The sequence below is a fragment of the Solenopsis invicta genome, chromosome 3, assembly GCF_016802725.1.
Source record: "Solenopsis invicta isolate M01_SB chromosome 3, UNIL_Sinv_3.0, whole genome shotgun sequence".
Taxonomy (NCBI): Eukaryota; Metazoa; Arthropoda; class Insecta; order Hymenoptera; family Formicidae; genus Solenopsis; species Solenopsis invicta.
In genome coordinates this window covers 14,323,732-14,344,822 of record NC_052666.1, presented here as the reverse complement: position 1 = coordinate 14,344,822, position 21,091 = coordinate 14,323,732, and the positions used below count along the sequence as shown (strand labels likewise).

Genomic DNA, 21,091 nt, shown 5'->3' with positions numbered 1-21,091 from the left:
GTTACGCCGTCCGGCGGCGCCGTTGCTAAGGCGCGAGCGGTGGGAGGGGAGCAATAGGCGTGCGTCGAAGAATCCGGCCGAAAGTTGCAAGTAGTAATGTTTAAGCATTATGCACATTTGTGTTACCCAGAAAACCACGTCATTTCAGAAAAAGTACACCAGATCGTTTTTCAGGCATTTCACCTTCATTTTTTACCTTTCCAAGGTCGCAAAAACAATTTTTTCATAAGACAAGTTTGATATAAAATTTTCCGCTCTTTCGAAATCCGCAGTCAAAAATAGTGTCCCATTTAAAAAAACCATCGTGACCTTGAAATAACCTTCAAAATTGACCTCAAGGTCAAAACCAATGGTACAATTGAATGACCCCCTCTGTCCTGGTTAACTTTTATCTAAATCATTTTTTTGTAGATACCGTTATTTGGAAGATATTCGGGTTCATAGATTAAAATGACTCACCCTGTATATATATATGTATGTGTGTATATATATATGTATGTATGTATATATATATATATATATATATATATATATATATATATACATACATGTATGTATGTATGTATATATTACTTCTGTGTATATATTTTTTTTTAATTTAATATATTTCTAAGCTGTTAGGAATTTCCAAAAATTCAAGAAAATTCAAAAGATTTTATTTTTCTAATTTTATATATTGTTTAAGTGTAATGCATAATATAAAAATTTTTAAAAATTTTAAATCAATTGCATTAAGAATCCTAAATACTCTCAGCGACTACGTTTAGAAATCCTGACGAGTAGCAAGAAATGATACACTGAGACGTTGAAAATTTTTGCGTGCAATTTTTAAATAAAAAGCTATTTTAATAAAATAACATTGTAAATTATTTTAACTAATTTGTATTATTTGAAATCTATTTTTCTTTCTTGACAATTGTTTATTAACTGCCAAAAAAGCATAGCTTTTGGACAATTTTACAAATTTATTGACATGATTTATAGTGTTGTCATCAAAATATCTCGTTATTTAAAAATGGCACACAAGAATTATCAGCGTCTCAGCGTGTCAGATCATATTAAAATTTGATTTAATTATAATTTATGAAATCCTGTAATTTCGGATTGAAATGGATTTAACAAGTGAGTGCTGGCGCCATCGCTAGGCGGCCACGTCGCAGTGGATCTTTTTGTAAGTCGAATGTGACCATAGCACAGATATCTATACTAAACTAGATCGCTAACCTGTGGCATTAACATATGACAGCATTGAGGCAGGAAGGACATCCGGTTTCAGTCATGTTACCTACAACAAAATGGCCGCTCCAATGCCGCTCTAATGCCACTCTTGCTTGGCATTATGGTATGATATCGAAAAACACACTCGATAATCACAATTAATATGCTCAACGGTGCTTAGCGGTCAACCGGTTCAGTTGTCAAACCTGTCAAACACATACGCACTAACCTAATCTACGCGTAGACGCCATTTTCTTGTTGAGTAAGATGGCCGAATCCGGATATCCTGCCGGACACAGCTATTCAGCCGAAGGTAGCGATCTAGTTGTTAGATAGATATCTGTGGACCACAGGCATTATATCTAGGCGCAACCGCAGCCAACTTCTCAGCTCATATTTCAGTGAGACTTTTAGAAGCTGTTTATTGTAACTTCGAGACAAATACTCGCTTTCGTTCTTTTCATATGTGACGTGTGTATGGAACACACTGTTTTACATTAAATTTTATATGTAAATCACAATTTGTATTGTTATTTAATCTTGTACATGAATTAAATGTTTAATTCAAATTTAATTTTTTTTAATCTTTTAACAAAAAAGATACAAGAAATATTTTTTTGTAAACTAAACATTTATTACGTTTACATTAATGTATTCTGTTTTAATAAATCTATCTGGGTTCCGATCCTATTTTCAATCGATCTTAATACCGTATTTTTGGTGCAGAAATCCCAATCGATTTGGATTACTTTTTTTAAATTGGTTTTAATTGCACATTTTTGGCATATTATATTTTTTAATAAAATGTATTTTTAATCAAATCTTTTAACTTCTGGCATGATTTTTTCCATTCTTCCAGTCCATTAAACAATTCCTGGGAAATGATAATAAAATCGATGTCAAAATGACATCAATTTGACGTCGAAATCATTTCGATATTGATTCGATTTAGGTCATTTCTCGTTGAGTTATAGTACCGAAGAAATGCTTAATATCATTTATTAAATGTTTTATACAGGTTGATATTGACATCCAAATTTCATTAAAAGAACATTTTAACATCGATGTCAATGTCAAATTTGATTTCATTTTGACCGTCAAAATGACGTCAATCCGACCTACCATTTCTCCCTGGGTATGATATGGTGAAGTATTTTGTGCATCCACGATTTTTATTTTTTTAATTACCTAAATAGATCATGTATTTATTGAACGATCAAACAAACTTACCTGTAAGTGAAGTTCGATCGTAATTATACTTCGAAAAGCCTCGTTCGAAGAGATTACACATGTAGTTTCATTTCTTTCAACTATTAGCCACAAATTTAGAGTGAGTTAAAAAAGCGCGCTCGTGGTGGCATCTTTGCTACACCGCCTCGCGCGCCATGTAATATCCTGTTTTATTCTTTAGAGTTTGTATTCTTAAAATTGCTCTTATATAGAGGGATTTGGGTATAAAAAGAAAAAACTTTCTTATCTGGGAGGGAGTGTAATCTCTTCGAACGAGGCTTTTCGTATAATTACGATCGAACTTCACTTACAGGTAAGTTCGTTTGATCGTTCAATTATACTTCAAGCCTCGTTCTCGAGATTACACATGTAGTTGTTTAGAGATAGCAATTTTGAGAAACATTTTACACACACACACACACGCACTCTCACACACACACACACACACACACACACACTCACACACGCACGCACGCACGCACGCACGCACGCACGCACGCACGCACGCACGCACACACGCACGCACGCACACACGCACACACGCACGCACACACGCACGCACGCGCACGCGCACGCGCACGCGCACGCACACACGCACACACGCACACGCACACACATACACACACACACACACACACACATATATATATATATGTGTATACATATATATATATATGTGTATACATATATATATGTGTGTATACATATATATATATGTGTGTATACATATATATATGTGTGTATACATACATACATATATATATATATATATATATATATATATATATATATATATATTGATTGCATTATACATATATTCATACTATGCTAGTACAATATTTCTAGAATTTTTTATAAAATTAAATATAACCGCATTATATATGTTTTTTTCTTTTTTTTTGTTACTCCGTTAACACCGTACTTGAAGAAACATTATCGTCGACTGTAAGTGTACGGTTGTAGAAATTAGCGAAAACCTGAGAACTTTCTGACCAGCTTGCTGTTTTTCTAATTATTGACAAATTTATACCTTTAGAAAACGCTTTTGAAGTGGAAGCATGTCTCGTTGAGTGTGCTGAGAAAATGGAAGTATCTATTTGACTTTCTTTGCGAACGGATTTGATTCACTGGCTGAAAGTCTGTGTATTTATTGCTCTGTAAGGTTTTTTTGTTGTAATAAAGAGCTGTATATTTCCTCTAAGTTGTGCTGTAATTTCTAGGTATCTAAGAATTGATTGCATTAGACATAATGCTGGCTTTTCGTTAAAGGCTGCTATTATAAGTAAAGGAAGCCTCCCAGGTCCTTACGTTTTTATCTGCAATTCTAATTTCTAAACGTTTTGGTAACTTAGTAATATTATCAATAGTAATACTGGTTAGCGTTTGTGCTCTCTGAGCTGTACATAAAGCTGGTAACTTTGCAGTCTTTTGTGATAATTTTTTAAAACTTAGATTTTTTAGGGGATAGAGCGTTTCTAAATGTCTAAGTACTATAGATACATCCCATGTGAACGCATACCTTGGGCGTGCTGGTTTTAAAACTGCTGCTTCTAAAAACTCCTTTCAAAAAATAAGTGATTAGATTAGCTTCTCCTATCTTATTTTCTGAAATCAGAAAAATTGTAGACCTATGAAAATTTAATGTGCCATATGACGCACCGGCTTTAAAGCATTCTGTTAAAAATTGTATTACGTTGTCGCACGACGATTCGAAAAAATTTATATGTTTTCGTTCACAATATATTTTCCATTGGCGTAATGAAGATTCGCATTGTTTAATTGTTGAGTTGGACGTTATCATTATTTCTAAGGATTCGTGAGGTACAACTCTCTTCCGAAAGGCTTTGTTGATAATCTCCCTACAATTAAACGGAGATGTTGCGCTCTGGGGTGTTCTGACAACCTGCTTGGTGATAAGAGCAGGTTAGTGTTTGCATTAAGATGAATGGGATTGGATATTAATAAGCTAGTAAAGAGAGGATACCATGGCTGAGTTGGCCAGTCAGGTGCCACGACAATACCACAGGCCTTATCGTGTTTTATTTTGACTAAAGTTCTTAAGATTAAGGCGAATGGGGGAAAGGCATAAAAATTTAGGTTTGACCACAAAAAGGTAAAAGCATCAATTTGTTCACTATTAAGTTCTGGATACCAGGAGGCAAATCTAGTACATTTTTTATTTAGATTTGTGGCAAACAAATCTATTTCTGGTGTGCCGAATTTTTTAACTATTATGTTAAAAGCAAAAAGTGCTAGCTCCCATTCTCCATCATCGTTTTAAGCGTGATAGAGCGTCTGCTTCTACATTGTCTTTGGAAGCTATACTACTGTGTTCAAAAAGTAAGGTGAATTTTTAATTTAAACTTCCCGCGCTAATCGATTCGAGCAAACTGTTTTATTTTTATATTGGTACTACTGTTAGTGACATCTGTGCCAAATTTCATGTGAATGTCATTATTAGTCATATAGTTACGCTTGTGTTTTCTAAACGACTAAAAGTGATTTTGGCATTTTTTATAATGTCTGAGCAAAAAAGTGCCATTAAATTTTGTTTGCGGAATGAAATTTCGGCTGCGGAAACGTGCAGAATGTTGCAGAGGGCCTTCGGTGAATCGACTATGTCGCAGAAAAATGTTTACAAGTGGTACAAAGACTTCAAAGAAAGCAGAGAACGTGCTGATGACTTGGAATGCTCTGGACCATCAACGTCAACTGATGAGCAACACGTAAAGAAAATCAAGGAATTGGTACTCGAAAATCGTCGATTGATAATTAGAGACCTTGTCGATATGGTTGGCATTTCAATTGGATCATTTCAAACAATTTTGAAGGATCATTTGGGCCTTAGAAAAGGTAAATCTCGTTTGGTGCTAAAAACGGCATTGATTCTTCGTGAGTTTTTCGCCAAAAATTTCACTTATATTGTTCGGCAACTGCCTTATTCACCTGACTTAGCTCCGTGTGACTTTTGGTTATTTCCCAAACTCAAAAGACCCCTCCGGGGACACCGCTTTAAGTCTATTGAAGAGATTCAACGTGAATCGCTGCGCGCTTTGAAGGCTATATCGGGAAACGACTTTTTGGCATGCTTCGAGGAATGGAAAAAACATTGGCATAAGTGCATTGTATCGGAGGGGAAATACTGGGAGAGGATGAAATTGATTTGGATGAATAAATAAAGATTTTTCATTTTATAACAAAATTCACCTTACTTTTTGAACACAGTAGTATAAGACGCAAATAAAAATATATTTCTTTCATCGGCCCATTTCCATATTTTTCTAGCTAGGGCGTTATATTTTGAATATTTAACGCCTCCCATTTTGTTAATGTAAGATATTGCTGTAGTATTGTCTATTCGTAGAAGAATCTGACAATCTCTAACATTTGTTAATAATTTACATAAAGCTAAGTATATGGTCAGAAGCTCTAAATATTTTATATGTCTCTTTTTCTCGGATTTATTCCAAAAACCATGTATCCTCTCATTACCGCTTACAGCTCTTCAGCCAGTTATAGATGCGTCAGTGTAAAGTATTATTTAAAAATCTTCCGATTTAATTGGATTGACCGAATTTTTCAACCTGGCTCTCCACCAATTTAAGTCTGGGATAAGATCTTTGGGGATTATAATAGTTTAGTGTAATCATAATCATTGATAATAAGGGCAAACAATTTTTCTCTTTCTAAGAGTTTTGTGTATAGTAAACCGTATTCTATTGCCGGACAAGCTGCAACTAATTTACCAATCACCTGTGCTAAATCACTGATTAAGCAAGTTTTCTTTAACATAAATTTAGTTAACATGTGACGTAGATATTCTCTTTTTGTTTTTGTCAGTTCTATATGATATTTGATAGAATCGTTGATAAAACCGAAAAATTTACATTTTGTTGACGGTTCAAGTTGACTTTTTCTATCATTTATAATGAAACCTAAACGAGATAATAATTCTCGCGTTTCTAAGACGTTATGTCTACATTCATCTAAAATACTCCCTATGCAGAGGAAATCGTCTAAATATATAACTGGGGATAAGCCTTGACTTCGTAGAAATTTTGTAACCGGTTTCAGTAATTTTGTGAAAATAAAAGGGCTTGTACAAAGTCCGAATGGTAAGCAAACAAATTCAAATATTGTATCTAGAAATTTGAAACGCAAGTACTTTTGACTATCTTTATGTATCGGTACTACATAATATTTATCCTCAAGATCTATTGAAGCCATAAAATCACCGGAAATATTAGTTTTATTGTTGTACGTAAGTCTTCTAATTTGAAATGGGTAGTTGTTATGAACTCATTTAATTTCTTTAGTTTTAAAATAAAGCGGTACGATCCGTTTTGGTTTTTGTACTAAAAAATACGATGACAGAAATTGATTTTTTTTGGAATCTTAGAATCTTTGATCACGCCCTTCTTCCATAAGGATAGAATGGCTTTTCTGCAGTTCTCTCTTTCTGTTTTAGAGTTAAACGTTACTACTGGTTTTTATTCTTGATAAACCTTAGAAGAGAATCTGATTTTGTGACCATGTACACAGCCTAGTACAAATTTATCAGTCGTAAGTTTCTTCCATTCGGACAAGAAAAATTTTAATCGGCTTGCGATACATACATCTATCTAGTTTTCCTCGTAGACCGGCTGGAACTTTGGTGTGTCCGTGTTCTCAAGTTGTACGCCGGATCTTTCGTTCTGAAGGTTAGGCGAGGACGGTTGTAGCCCTAAGTGTTGGAATAGCCTGCACGATTGGGCCTCTTCTTTTGCAGGCTCTTCGCGTTTAAATTCTTCTTAGAATATTGTGACAAATTTTTTGAAAACTGTTGATGTTTGACATTCTGTGTTAATTTTGCAATATTTTTAGATTCTTTAATCTTTTCTGCTAAGTTTTCACCAAACAGAAAAGCATCCAATTTTCTTTCTTTAAAAGTCGTCTTAAATTGTTTATTAATTCCGGGGTAAATAAAAGCTTTGCGCAACTCCGTCTCATTATAGTGGATTGCCATTAATAATTTGGTCGCTTTGTTAAGTCTTTTGATGAACAATAACTTATCTATATCCTTTTTCTCGGTCATAATCATTGTTAGAACCAAGCCAAGTGCTATGAGAGCGAACCCTGCTAATTTTAGATTGTCAATCATAAAATTGTCTCTCTTAATTACTGATTCTGAGAGTATGGCGGTAATTTCTGGGTTTAATTTAGGTGCGTCAAATTCTGTCGAAGGAGCATACTTGACCAACAGCTCTTCTTTGGACTTCTTTTCTATGCCGTGCGTCACTCAGTAATTCCAACAAAGTTTCAAAGAATCATGTAAAGTAACATCTAGGGCTTTTGATTTTTGCAGATCTTTTCCAAGTACTGCTAAGATCATATTGTCAACTGTCATCGCTGTGTTCTGACCCGGATTATTTAGTGCGATGTTTTCTTTGTCTAATTGCTCAGGAAGTTGTGCCTTGTCCTCTTTTTCTGAATCTAGGGAAAGAAAATGTCGTGACATATAAGCAGGAGTGATATTATTTCTATTATGTTTTGCCTCTCATGCAAACTCAATAGATTTTCCTTGTTTTTCCTTTTTTTTGTTTTTTATTATTATTACACTGTTTTGCCTCTCGTGCAAACTCTTTATTTGTGGACGAGCCAGTGTCGCAATCTCGAATGGTTGCGATCGATAACGTCTAACCTGCCTTACCTCCCTGTGCAAGTTCGTTAGCTACTTTATCTTATAAATTGACATGAAGTAAAAAGAAAAGGGTTTTATTATTCTTAATGTCTCAATGTGTTGCCTCTCGTGCAACCTCAATATCTGTGGACTAACCAGTTGTGCATCTTGTGCGAAGTATGGTAGGAAAAAAGAAAAAACCTAACCTGCCTCGTCTCTCGTGCAAGTTCGTTAGGTGTGTTGTATTCGAGTGTTCTAGGAGACTTTGCTACAAAAAATTTCTATTATCCGTAAGTTCTTACCAATTTCTATTACATTAAATTGTTCCGATTCTGTCTCGTCGTCTATTTCTTGATCTTCCTTTTCCTCCTCCTCCTCCATGCTGGAACTTTCGGGAACGGCACGCATGATATCTAATTTCCGTTGTATTTTCCGTACTTTTTTATATAGATCTTTTATAGCTTCGGTTTTACGCTTTCCTGGCATGATTATCCTGTCTATGCACTAAACGCTCAGATTAAGATATCTCGTACTAAATCACATGTGGCTTCTAGCGCACAAAGAAAAGGAATGAAACAGGATATCACATGGCGCGCGAGGCGGTGTAACAGAGACGCCACCACCGGCGCGCTTTTTTAACTCACTCTAAAATTGTGGCTAATAGTTAAAAGAAAGGAAACTACATGTGTAATCTCAAGAACGAGGCTTGAAGTATAATCAGTATTAGCGATTTTCTTCTACTATTTATGGCTTTCTTTATCATCGTTATTTATATTAGATAATAACATTTGAATTGCACAGATAATTCTCTAACTGTTCTTCAAATATTGTTTTCGATAATTCTATGAATTCAGGGATTTATAAAATAATGCAACAATAACATATTAAAAAATTATATGCATCATTTCAGATGGCAAAATGGTAATAATTTACTACAAATTATTAGCATATTAGCAATAAATAAATCAGATTTTGATTGCAGATTTATAGCCATTTGTTTGATCATTTTGCTTGTCGACATTCTATTCACAAAGCCTGCTGACATACTGTGTCTAAAGAATAATGAGAAGAAGAATGGAAGGTTCCATATGAAACAACCATCATTTTAGGCTAAAGTTTAACATCTGAAATGTCAGATGGTTAATAGATTAGCAACCATGTTCTGTGTTAGCAACTTTCATCTCTCATATCTAAGATGGTGGATCAAATAGTTAACATCTAAAATGTTAGATGACGCGTTGTTAAACGGGTCGCAAATCTTCCATTCTTCTTCTCATTATTCTGTGTCATTAAATTGGTTGCAGAAATCGATCAGAAACTGATCATGCTCGATTTCTATCGTCAACCCACGAGGGTGAAACTAGTATCGTGGTTTCCGGTAACACGGAATAAGTGGGGCTCATTTGAAAGTGGGAGTTGAAATGATGAACTAGAAAATGCCTTGATGTAAGTTAGTGAGAATGAGCATCTGCTCACTCAATTTTTATGTGGTAGCATTGGTCTCTTCAACAATACATTGGCAGAACTGGTCTCTTCAACAATACAAAGCAACGGATGGTTTACGCAGGCAATAACAATTAACTTATGCATAATCCGATAAAGTTCAATACTAGAAGGCTACTGTTTCAAGGCTACTGTTTATCGAGACCTCGGTAAACAGAAGCATCGAAATCCTAATAATGAACTTTACCGGTTCTGGCATAAGTTAATGGTTATTGCCTGCATAAATAAGCTTCTCTCTCCTGAAGTTCCCTTTCTACAATTCATTTAATTTCTCACTTCACCACCAGATGGCAGTGTCTTGTTTTTTGTTTCCCATGTTAAGTACAGAGTTTTCATTTTTCATAGTATATGTTCTGTGCGTCAATCTATTAATATTGTTGTGCCTGGTCGATACAATGAGTGCGGAAATCCGTCAGGAAAGAAATTGACACTCGCACAATCACTTACATAATAAATATTTAACTACACTGGCAAAGACTATATTTTATTTGTCAAACCCGCACAATACAGGTCAACATTAAATTACAGCGATTACAGTTGCAAGTTTGCGATTAAGAAAATGCTAAATTACCACGAGTCACAGACATTTACAGCATCTAAATATCTTCGAATTGGTGTTACAAAATCACAAAATTTTTATAGAATTGAAATACGCGTAAAAAGAAGAGGTGCTCAGGTAAATTTTACAAAAAAATCGAATAGAAGCTAATAAATCATTAAGAATTCACTCATATAGCCGTCACCTGAGGTTAACTTTACCTTAACACAGAAGTTATGTAGCACGTACGTACAAAATAATAGTAGAGCACCCTTCAGAAAATACGCACGAATAACACTGACCGTATAAAATTACGACTAATTGCCTAAAAAAAAAGAAATACTAATGTACTTTAACTGCATATATATTTTGCTCAGCGAAGCTAAACTATCATAAACAGAGCAGTAATGGTGTTCAACAGTACCCTGATAGCCAAGCGTGATTTCGCATGTTAAGTAAACTAATGCATTTCACGAATTGTTGTGAAGTTGCGGACACCAAAGTCCTGTGCAAACTGAGTTAACAACATGAGAATAAATAACTATCAATAGTTTATGAAATTTCAAGAGCAAATAGTGAGGATTAATAACGTGTCATGTTGACAGCAAGACGACATCCGATGATCTTGCATTTCATATACAGTATCGTGCCGACAACATAACGGCAAACTGATGGTATATAAGAGAGCGTGCGCATCGCTGCTAGACGGTTCCGCCGTGTGTGTAAGGCCCCACGCGAACAAATAACTTACGCCAGTTGTTAGGCGGTCACGCCGCGGGAAATCTCGTGAGTCAAGTGCGGCCACAGACGTTATATCTAGGCGCCACCGCGGCCGACTCACCAGCTCACACTTCAATGAGATTTTTAGGAGAATCGCTGCTTGTTGTAATCTCGAGACGAGTACTCGCTCTCATTCTTTTCAAACATTACATGTGTGGAACAATGTTCCACATAAAATTTTATATTTTTACGTATAAATAATAATTTGTATTGTTATTTAATCTTATATAATAAATTGAAAGTTTGATTCAAATTCAATTTTTTTAAATCTTTTTTAACAAAAGATGCCGTTAACATGCCGTCAATATGCTGTTAAAGAATATACATATGATAGCAACACGATGGCAACAGTTGCCATCATGTTGCTATCACATGTATATTCTTTAAGTATAATGAAGTAATGCCATCAAAATGCTATCAATTTGTCATCATCAAATGTAAAATTTTTGTAAGGGCAAGATTTCACATATAGTAAGGAAGCACCTTATTCCTAGTTTGTCGATATCAGTTGCTGAAACGGTTAACAGCAACATAACGACATTTTGAACTCACGTGGCTATCTGGGTAGTTGATAGGTCTTTCCACAGATGGAAATATAATTGAAGAACAAAAACAGATCTATGCGTTAGACAAAAAACGATAGCCCGGGCTCTCTCGAAAAATAATCTGCAGTACCGACGTCGAGAAAGTTCTTCTGTTACTTTAACATTCTCTTAACGATTATCTGAGCGACCGCGATTAACGTAACGTGATGCGCGTTTGTGAATCCGTCTCCGCTTCGATCTTCCTCTTTTTATCGTGGTCTTGAACATCCTAACCTTGCAGAATTATCGTTCTTTTTCTGATACTTTGTTCGGACAAAAGTATAATTGTGACTAGAATTAATCAGTAATTAAGAATCAATCGCGTTCGAGTATTTAATATAAATGTTGTAATTCAAATCGAGCAATGTACTACACCGCGTATTATATTTCGTAAATTTGTCGAGTAAGATATTTCATGTGCGAATACGCCTCTTATTCAAATACAGGTGTTTGTGTGCGTACAGTTTTTCTGTACAGCGAGTGTACGCCCGCCACTCGAAAGCTTTGATGCCCGTAGTTTTCGCGCTAGTTGTCTCTCGACAACTGAATAGTTTACTTTTAGACGTCAAAATACGCTCTATTATAAATAGCCTTTCCTTCGCAAAAAGTATCAACGTTACAGCGCTTCAACTCATTTTCCGCCGTTATCGCGTATACATACTCCGTAATTAGATTATTTGATTCGGCGTTCCAGATATCGGTTGTACAACAAGATCGCGGTCACGTGATATAATATTTACATTTCACAAATATTATTATTATTTTTAAATTTAGTCAGTAATGACCTTGTTATTCGTGACAGTACGTCAACAGATTTATCATATAGTTTACCGAATGTATCAGATATTATAGACTTTGTGAACAATTTGTCGTTTCTTTGCCATCAGAAATTAGTAGTATACTCTGCTGAAAATCTTTGCAAGTTTTAATATCTGGAGTGTTTAGAATTCCTAAGAACTTTTTGAATCAATTTGATATATAATATTCTATACGTATACTTTTAAACTATAATAGACTACTTATAATTACCGTCTTCCTTTAAGGCGTTTTTTCATTATTTCATTAGAACATGGATAAAAATCCTATAATGTTGTATGTACCATTTAGTCTATTTTTTACTTATGAGACATAGAATACCACTTTCATTTAGCAACAGTACTGTATATTGCTCGTAAATGAGCAATTTTATAACACAGCAGTGATAATTTAAAGCTAATACATATTTTATATCAGATCGTTACAGAAAAAATAGTACTATAAACAAAACAACTAACAAGGAAGTATCCGCCTCAGATTTAGACGAGCATTTAATATGTTATAATACAAATTAAAATAAGGGACACGTATTTTTTTATACGCGCCCAATTTCACTTTTAGAAGTTTAAACACCCTTTTATAAAAAACTGGTTTTCTTCTTTCGAAGCGTATATCGTCAAAACTATAAGAGATAGAAAATAATGTTCTAATTGGAAGTTAAATGGCTTGAAGAATACTTTAGAACAGTAATAAAAAACTTTTTTTTATTTTTTTTACACTTATCACTCACTTTTTTAAAATTTTTATTTTTTTTATAAACAAAATAAAGCTTATTTTATTATGAATTCAACAATGTATGATAAAGTTATATTCTGACATTCTCATTTTTCAAAAATAATTAAAATTTCCATATGCATTGTACGCGCACCTGTCTGTGTGCTTGATTCTTTACAATAAAACGGATTCGTCTCATACGGTGTTGATTACGCGAGGAAGCATTGATGATAAATCAGTACGGTACAATAAATGTTGAAATAAGACTTTTATAATAATTATAAAGATAGCAATAAAATAATAGAGACTGTTAAATCGCACCTTTTATACTGCATTTATACAATTAGTTAAATCCTTATTTTTTCAATCAAAATGATATGTTAATATTTTCTACAAAATCTCTTATTCAAATCTAAGTGGTATTTACTTAAAATAAATATCTTGAAATTGTGTAATCTAATAAAAATGATATGCGTTTAAAAAAAATGTATGAAATCTTTAAAGTGCGCCTATTATAAAGAGAATATAGTATACTTTTTCTACAATATAAAAAAATTTTATTGAAATAAAAAATGTTTAATGTACAAAAACCTGGCGCTGCTAAATAGGAAAAACAGAAAAAACATAAGAAAGAATGCAATAAACACTTGTAAAATATGCGTTATAAAAGCAATTTGCGAAATGAGCTTTAGTTTCTTTAACATTTAAGTAATATCCTAAGTTAAACTTAAGATACCAACACTTACAAGGGGAGGATCAGGTGAGTCACCCTGGGATTTTGATTCCAATTTTTTTAGTTACTCTGGAGACGAAAAAAAGTTTACGTCTCCCGGCGTTTGATCGAATAGGCCTTAGTTTCAAAATAATAAATTTGTGAAAATTGGCCATACCGCGGCGCGCCATATAAGTCTTCCCGGTAACTGTTTTCCCAATCAGTGCAGTCGGCTCCGTGCGTTAGGTGCTTATTTCATAATCGTAAGATCCCGGTTCGCTCCCGGATGTGTGCAATATTTTTTTTTATTTTTAATAAGTGTATTTATCTTGATGATGTTGATTTAGTATGCAAATGTCTAAAATAGAAAATTTAATTTAATATCACTTTCTAAACATTAATTTAAATTTAATTTGAATTCAAGTAATAATATTTGAAATAATAAATAGGTAATAATAATAATAATATATAAGTTTGAAATAGATAACATACCATATAAAGGCAACGTATCTAAATTTTCAAATTGTTTAATTTAAAATTTAATTGGAAATAATATTAACAGTATTTTAAAATTCCAGTTTTTAAAATAATTAGTCGTAGAAGAAGAATACCAGTGTAAATTTAAACAATTTAAAAATTTAGATACGTTACCTTTATATGTTATCCATTTCAAATAACTTATATATTATTATTATTACTACTTATTTATTATTTCAAATATTATTACTTGAATTCAAATATCCTCCAAATTAAATTTAAATTAATGTTTGGAAAGTAATATTACATTAAATTTTTTATTTTAGAAATTTGCATACTATATCAATATCATCAAGATAAATACGAGGTGTGTTAAAAAAATACCGGGAATTTTCGTTTTTTGAAAAAAATATTTATTTATTCGTCTACATTAATGTTGTCGCCTTCAAAATAGTCACCATTAGATATTATGCACTTATGCCAGCACTTCTTCCAATCCCCGAAACACTTCTCAAACTCGATCTTTGGGATAGCCTTTAGCTCTTTTAGCGATGCGCATTTAATGTCATTTATGCTTGTAAAACGACGGCCCTTTAAGGTTCGCTTTATTTTTGGAAATAGGAAAAAGTCACACGGAGCCATGTCTGGCGAATATGGAGGCTGGGGCATCATTACAGTACTGTTTTTGGCCAAAAATTCACGAACACGCAATGAAGTGTGAGCAGGTGCATTATCGTGGTGCAAAAGCCATGAATTGTTTTTCCATTGATATGCCAATTGATGTGCCAACATCATCAGCGACTTCTCTGATTGTGATTCGGCGATTGTTCATAACCATTTCTTTCACTTTTGCGACGTTTTCATCGGTTCTTGATGTGCTGGGGCGTCCTTGGCGTTCGTCATCTTCAACGTTTTCACGGCCATCTTGGAAACGATTATACCACTCATAAACTCTTGTTTTATTTATAGCAGACTCACCATAGGCCTTTGTTAAAATTTCACACACTTTGTTACACTTTATGTTATTTTTTACACAAAATTTGATACAAATTCTTTGATACATTTTTTTTCAGAAACGAAAATCGCCGAGCTCATAAAAACACGTGTAACCTTAGCGGCTGCCACAGACAAAGTAAACAATGAATACAGCTCAACATTATAGCATACTTCAGGGGCATGTATACCAACATAAACAAAAAAAAATTTGACTGTCGGACTCTCCAAACCCGCGAAATTTAAAAATTCCCGTTACTTTTTGAACACACTTCGTAAATACACTTATTAAAAAAAAATAATAAAAATATTGCACACATCTGGGAGCGAACCCGAATCTTACGATTGTGAAGCAAGCACCTAATGCACGGAGCCGACTACACTGGTTGGGAAAACAGTTACCGGGAAGACTCATATGGCGCACCGCGGTATGGCCAATTTTCACAAATTTATTATTTCGAAACTAAGGCCTATTCGATCAAACGCCGGGAGACGTAAACTTGTTTTTCGTCTCCAGGAAAACTAAAAAAATTGGGATCAAAATCCCAGGGGGACTCACCTGATCTTCCCCTTGTTAGATTTTATTAAAGAAGTAAAGATTATTAAAACTTATTTATTTCAATAAAATTTTCTCATTTCTGTTAAAATATAAATTATTTAGGTTAAATTGGATAACAAAATTTTAATATATTATTTATTTTCAATTAAATAGCACTTAGGTTAATAGATTGTTAATGACAATAGAAAGATAGTAGCAATTAAGTTTTGTATAGAAATTATTCAATTTTTCTCATTGTTTTTCTTATCTAGCAGCGCCATGTTTTTGTACATTAAAAATTTTTTATTTCAATAAAATTTGTTTATTTTGTAGAAAAAATATAATATATTCTCTTTATAATAGGCGCACTTTAAAGATTTCATACATTTTTTTAAACGTATATCATTTTTATTAGATTACACAATTTCAAGATATTTATTTTAAGTAAATACTACTTAGATTTGAATAAGATTAAAAATATACATAACGACATCACTTGGTGCGTGCACTTTGAATTAGGGAAGTCCCAGTTGCACACAGAATGAATCGGACACAGCGAATTGAATATATCGCGAATTTTTGACTTATATAATTAGATTCGGGTTGGGTTAGGTTTAGAAATTCGTATCGCGGTGCATGCCGCCATCGCGGTGCATGCTTAGTTCGATCCCGTGATCCGTCCCGAGCCCAGACGCCGGCAAAAGTTGGGTTTTAGTGAGTATGTCGGCTATTAGTTAGGTCGACAAGTCTCACATACCCCGCGGTTCCTGCCCCCACAGGACCAGGGAAGAATAAAGGCGTTTCCCAACTATTAAAAAAGAAAAAAAAGGTTAGGAATTCGTCCAGCGGGAGAGACTGGGCATACCGTAGGGGTTTGGAGTCGTTTCGGGGCCTCCCGAGGCTGCGGAACGACTCCAGATACAGGAATTGGCGTTCCTGCGATTCCCGAGCTCGCTAGGGGGTCTGCGGTCTCTCGTAGGCCGCAGATTCAGGGATTTCAGCGACCCTGGCGCCCGAGCTGACACACCGTAATCCGTCACGCGCTGAAATTACGTGCGGGACGGACCGGGGGCCTGGGCTTCACCGCCCGGGCAGCAAGGAGTAAACCTCTATAAAAAATCCAAGGATGGTGTCCGTGGCGCGGGTTCTGTGCCGTGTAACAGCGGTGCTGGGCTCCGCGTCGCGGACACCAACTTCTCGAGTTGGTTGGCAGTTTGCTGCCACTTGACGTGGGGGGCCCGTAGGGGTCCAGGGTTGATCCGTGGTCTTCCGAGGTTGCGGACCGACTCCGGATACAGGAAGCGGCGTTCCTGCGGTTTCCAAGCTCGCTAAGGGGTCTGCGGTCTCTCGTAGACCGTAGACTCAGGGACTTCAGCCACCCTGGCGCCCGAGCTGGTATACCGTAATCCGTCACGTGCTGAAATTACGTGCGGGACGGACCGGTGGTCTGGGCCTCACCACCCGGGTCGCGAGAAGTAAACCTCTATAAAAAATCCAAAGGTGGCGTCTGGGGTGCGGGGTGTCGCTCCGTGTAACAGCGGGGCGGTGTCTCGTGTCTCAGACTCCAGCTTCTTTAGTTGGTCGGCAGCGTGCTGTCGGGGTGGGGGTGCCGGTTCGGGGTGGTCCCTGGCGGGTGCTTGCGCTCGTCTGGGGCCTCCCCGGGCTGCCTCCCCCGCCTTGGTGGATCCGTTTGCCCATGGATTGCCTCGGGCCGATGGTCCCCGGACATCGGCCTGAGTAGGCTCCAGAGCGAGGGTGGGGTTCCCCTCGATAAATAAGACCCCAATTATGAATGACATTGGCAAAAAGAAGAAAAAGAAGGTACCGCCCAGGGGTGAACGGACACTCCAGGGCCGGCACGGGGGGGCTAGTGTCCCGGGCTCCCCTCTGTCGTCAACAAACGACGGGCGGTGGAGCGGAGTGCCCGCAGGCTCCGCCGACCATAGGGCTACTGTGGAGACGAGGGAGTACGACCCTGAGTACGACCCTCGTATAGCGTACTCGGCGGCGCGCTGGAAGTACCTCCGGAAACTTTTTCGGAGGGAACTCGGGCGCGACTACAGGCCCACTAACAGTGAACTGTGGGACATGCACACGTTCGACGTGGAAGAGTGTGATGCAATGGGGGTGCCGTATTGGAGCTCATCCGAGTCATATACGTGGTCCGGGGATTATTCCTCCTCGGACGATGAGGGGAGTGTCCACTCCTTGAAGAATGAGTGCGGGGTCGAGCCGGTTCAACGAGCCGTGGCCCCCGCCCCGAACGCCGGAGAGGGGACGTTATCGCTGCCCGGCGGGCGGACCGGGGTGGAGCCGGCTGACATGGCCCCCGTGCCTCCCGCTGGGGAGCCTTCGGGCCGGTCACCCGGCGGACGCCGCGAGGCGTTCCGCGGGAGGAGCCCCCTGTCCCCGAGTCCCTCAGCGGCCCCGCGGACTCGCCTGCTCCGACTCCGTCGACGGATGGACCGGAGTGGGCGACCGTGGTTGGCCACAAGGAGAAAGGAGGACTGCAGCGAGGTGGGGGCGCCGGCGAAGAAGCCGGCACCCGCCCCTGCAGCCCCGAAGAGCGGCCGGGGCTGTCCTCTTCCCCGGCCGGGCGTTGCTGGTGCTGGTGCCTCGGCGGGGGCGGGCGCGGCATTGTCGCGCCCTCACTCGCCGGGGTCGCAGCCCAGCAAGAAGAAGAAAAAAAAGGGCCTAAGGGAGGTCAGCCGGGGGATGGGTCGTCACGGGCGGCGACCGCTGCCCCGGCTAAGGTGGGGAGGCGGATCCCGAGGTCCTCCGTGATTGCGATCGCGATGGAGCCGGGGTGTGCCTCCTACACTGACATTATGAAGAAAGCTAGGGCGGCGATCAACCTGGGAGACATACTCCCCCAGGACGCGCTGCTGGGCTTCCGGCTCCGGCAATCCCAGGCCGGGGGTCTCCTCTTGGAGATTCCCAGCAGGGAGAGACGGCCGTATGCGAAGCGGCTCGCGGCCGAAATGACGCGTGTGGCGGGGGGCCCGGGCATCCGGATTACCTGCCCTATGCGTAGGGTGGGAGTCCGGGTGTCAGGATTCCTCGACGCCACTGAGCCGGAGGAGGTGGCGGCGGCGCTGGCAGGCGCCGGAGCCTGCAGCGCCGCCGAGATTAAAGTCGGCAGGGTCACTCGCGGTCGCCGGGGCATGGGCTCTGTGATCGCACAGTGCCCGGTCGCGGCGGCTGCGAGGCTCGCCAAGGTGGGGAGCGTGGCCCTTGGCTGGGTGGCTGCGCGCGTGGAGGCGCTTAAAGCGCCTCCTCAGCGCTGCTATCGCAGCCTGGCCCAGGGCCATATGCAGCACCGGTGCCCCGGTGCTGCTTCAACTGCGGAGGGTCACACTCGGGCTCAGTGCGCTAACCAACCGTTCTGTCCCGAGTGTGCCGGCCGCAACAGGGCAGCCAACCACCGCCCTGGTGGTGCGGGTTGCTCCAAGATACCCCCCATGCCTAGGAGGGCTGGGGGGCCTCCTCCCTCTTGCTCGGATCCGGGGAGGGCGGAGGAGATGGAGGTGGAGCGGCCTCCGTCACCGCCGGACGCCGGCGCTGCTCACGGTGCTCAGGCCGTTGGGGGCGTCGGGCCGGCGGGGGCCGTGGCCACCGAGGGTGCGTCTCTTGCGGGCGGGGTTCCTGTTGATGGGGCCCCATCCGCGGGAGACGCTCGGATACCGGGGTCCACCTCGGACTCGTCTGAGTCTCGACGAACTGGCGCGTCGGGGAGCTCCATGCTCCGATCCCCAGTGGAGGAATGTTGTTGTATGCCTTTGCAATCCCGGTCCCTCCACGCAACGGGGTGAGATGGGCTCGGTGGGTTTTTAGTGGGTAGGCGGGCCGGGCCTCGCCAACTTTCTGCCGCGCAAGCGGTCTGTGCCGGCAAGGGATACCGCGTCCCGAGTCCCACACTCCCGTGGTCTAGCCAACCCGGGGTACAATGAGTATTTTCTCCCCGTAAAAAAAAAAAAGGTTTACTCCGTCGCCCTCTCCTTTCCCACCGTAGCATCGCCAACGTCCCGGTGGCGGCAATAGGTAGTTGCCGGGAAAAACCCGTCGGCGCGGCTCATTGTTCCTGTCATCAAAGGTTTGAGCCGAGTCGAGAAGGAACAGTGGGGAGGAGGGACTCTCACAGCGCCGACTAGATCGGACAGAGGGCCCTACCCTCTCCACTGTTGAGGAGGTACGCCTCGGGCGGAATCAGTGGCGGGGTAGTTGCCCGGTTGACCCGTATGGGGCTTGGAATGCGGGAGTGCGAACCTAGGGCCCTCTTCCACGGGGGCCCGTCGCACCTCCCGATTCGGGCGGCCGGGGCTCGATTTCGGTCAAGTCTCGGTTGCTAACTCCGAAGGGGGGTTCTCGCTTTTAAGCGAGGACCCGTTTGAGCTAGGACGGATCGCAGTGCATACTTAGTTCGATCCCGCGATCTGTTCCGAGCCCAGACGCCGGAAAAAGTTAGGTTTTAGTGAGTATGCCCGCCACGTCTAAGTTGGAGAGTCTCACATATCCCGCGTCCTGTCTCCACAGGCGCGGAAACCCATAAAAACGTTTCCCAATTATATATATATATATATATATATATATATATATATATATATATATATATAAGGTAAGAAATTCATAGAGGCGGGGGGTAGGGGGTCAAAGCTCCTCCCCCTTCCAAGCATTTACTTTCTCAAGACCAATCAAATCCTTTTGATTTCACGCTTCTAATGCGTTTAACATCGTTTCATTTCAAAGCATACATAGTGCGCATATTGAAACAAAACGCAACTAATGCGCTAAACATATGTAATGCGAACGATGCGTGCGATGCGCGAAACAGAACGCAGCCTATGTGAATTACATAGGTATGACAGGTATCCTAACCTCAATAGTCATCAACTTCAATAGTCATCAACTTTAGTGTTTGATATTTTGTTTCGCGGAGCAGTCTAACACTTTCTTTGCCAGATTTGTTCATTTTGTGCAAAAACGCGTCGAATGAGTCTAAGTTCATCAAAATCGGAGGGGTTTTAACTTGCTGTATCCGATTTATTCTGTACGCAACTGGGACTCATTCTTTGGATTATTCATAAACACTTTGGATTCTTAGAATTTAATCTCACTTTTCAGCATAAGTGTTATGTAAACGTTTTCCTCGAAGTGTACGATAAAAACATTTTAATTACACAGACTATCCTCAAATGTCTCCGTTATTTTTTATTATAAAAAGATACAAGTAAAATATATTGCATGAAAAATCGAGCTCACGGATGCACATGGACGGATGCGCGCACCATGCGTATAGAGACATTTTTAATTATTTTTGGAAAATGGAAAT

At 39.4% G+C, this 21,091-nt stretch overlaps 1 protein-coding gene across 4 annotated transcripts in view; it reads right to left on the bottom strand.

The window, feature by feature from the left end:
• The window catches only part of LOC105196485 (sodium-coupled monocarboxylate transporter 1), a 459,320-nt gene that overhangs the window by 60,108 nt on the left and 378,121 nt on the right, over positions 1 to 21,091 (bottom strand). The gene's annotated exons all lie outside the window — the stretch shown is intronic.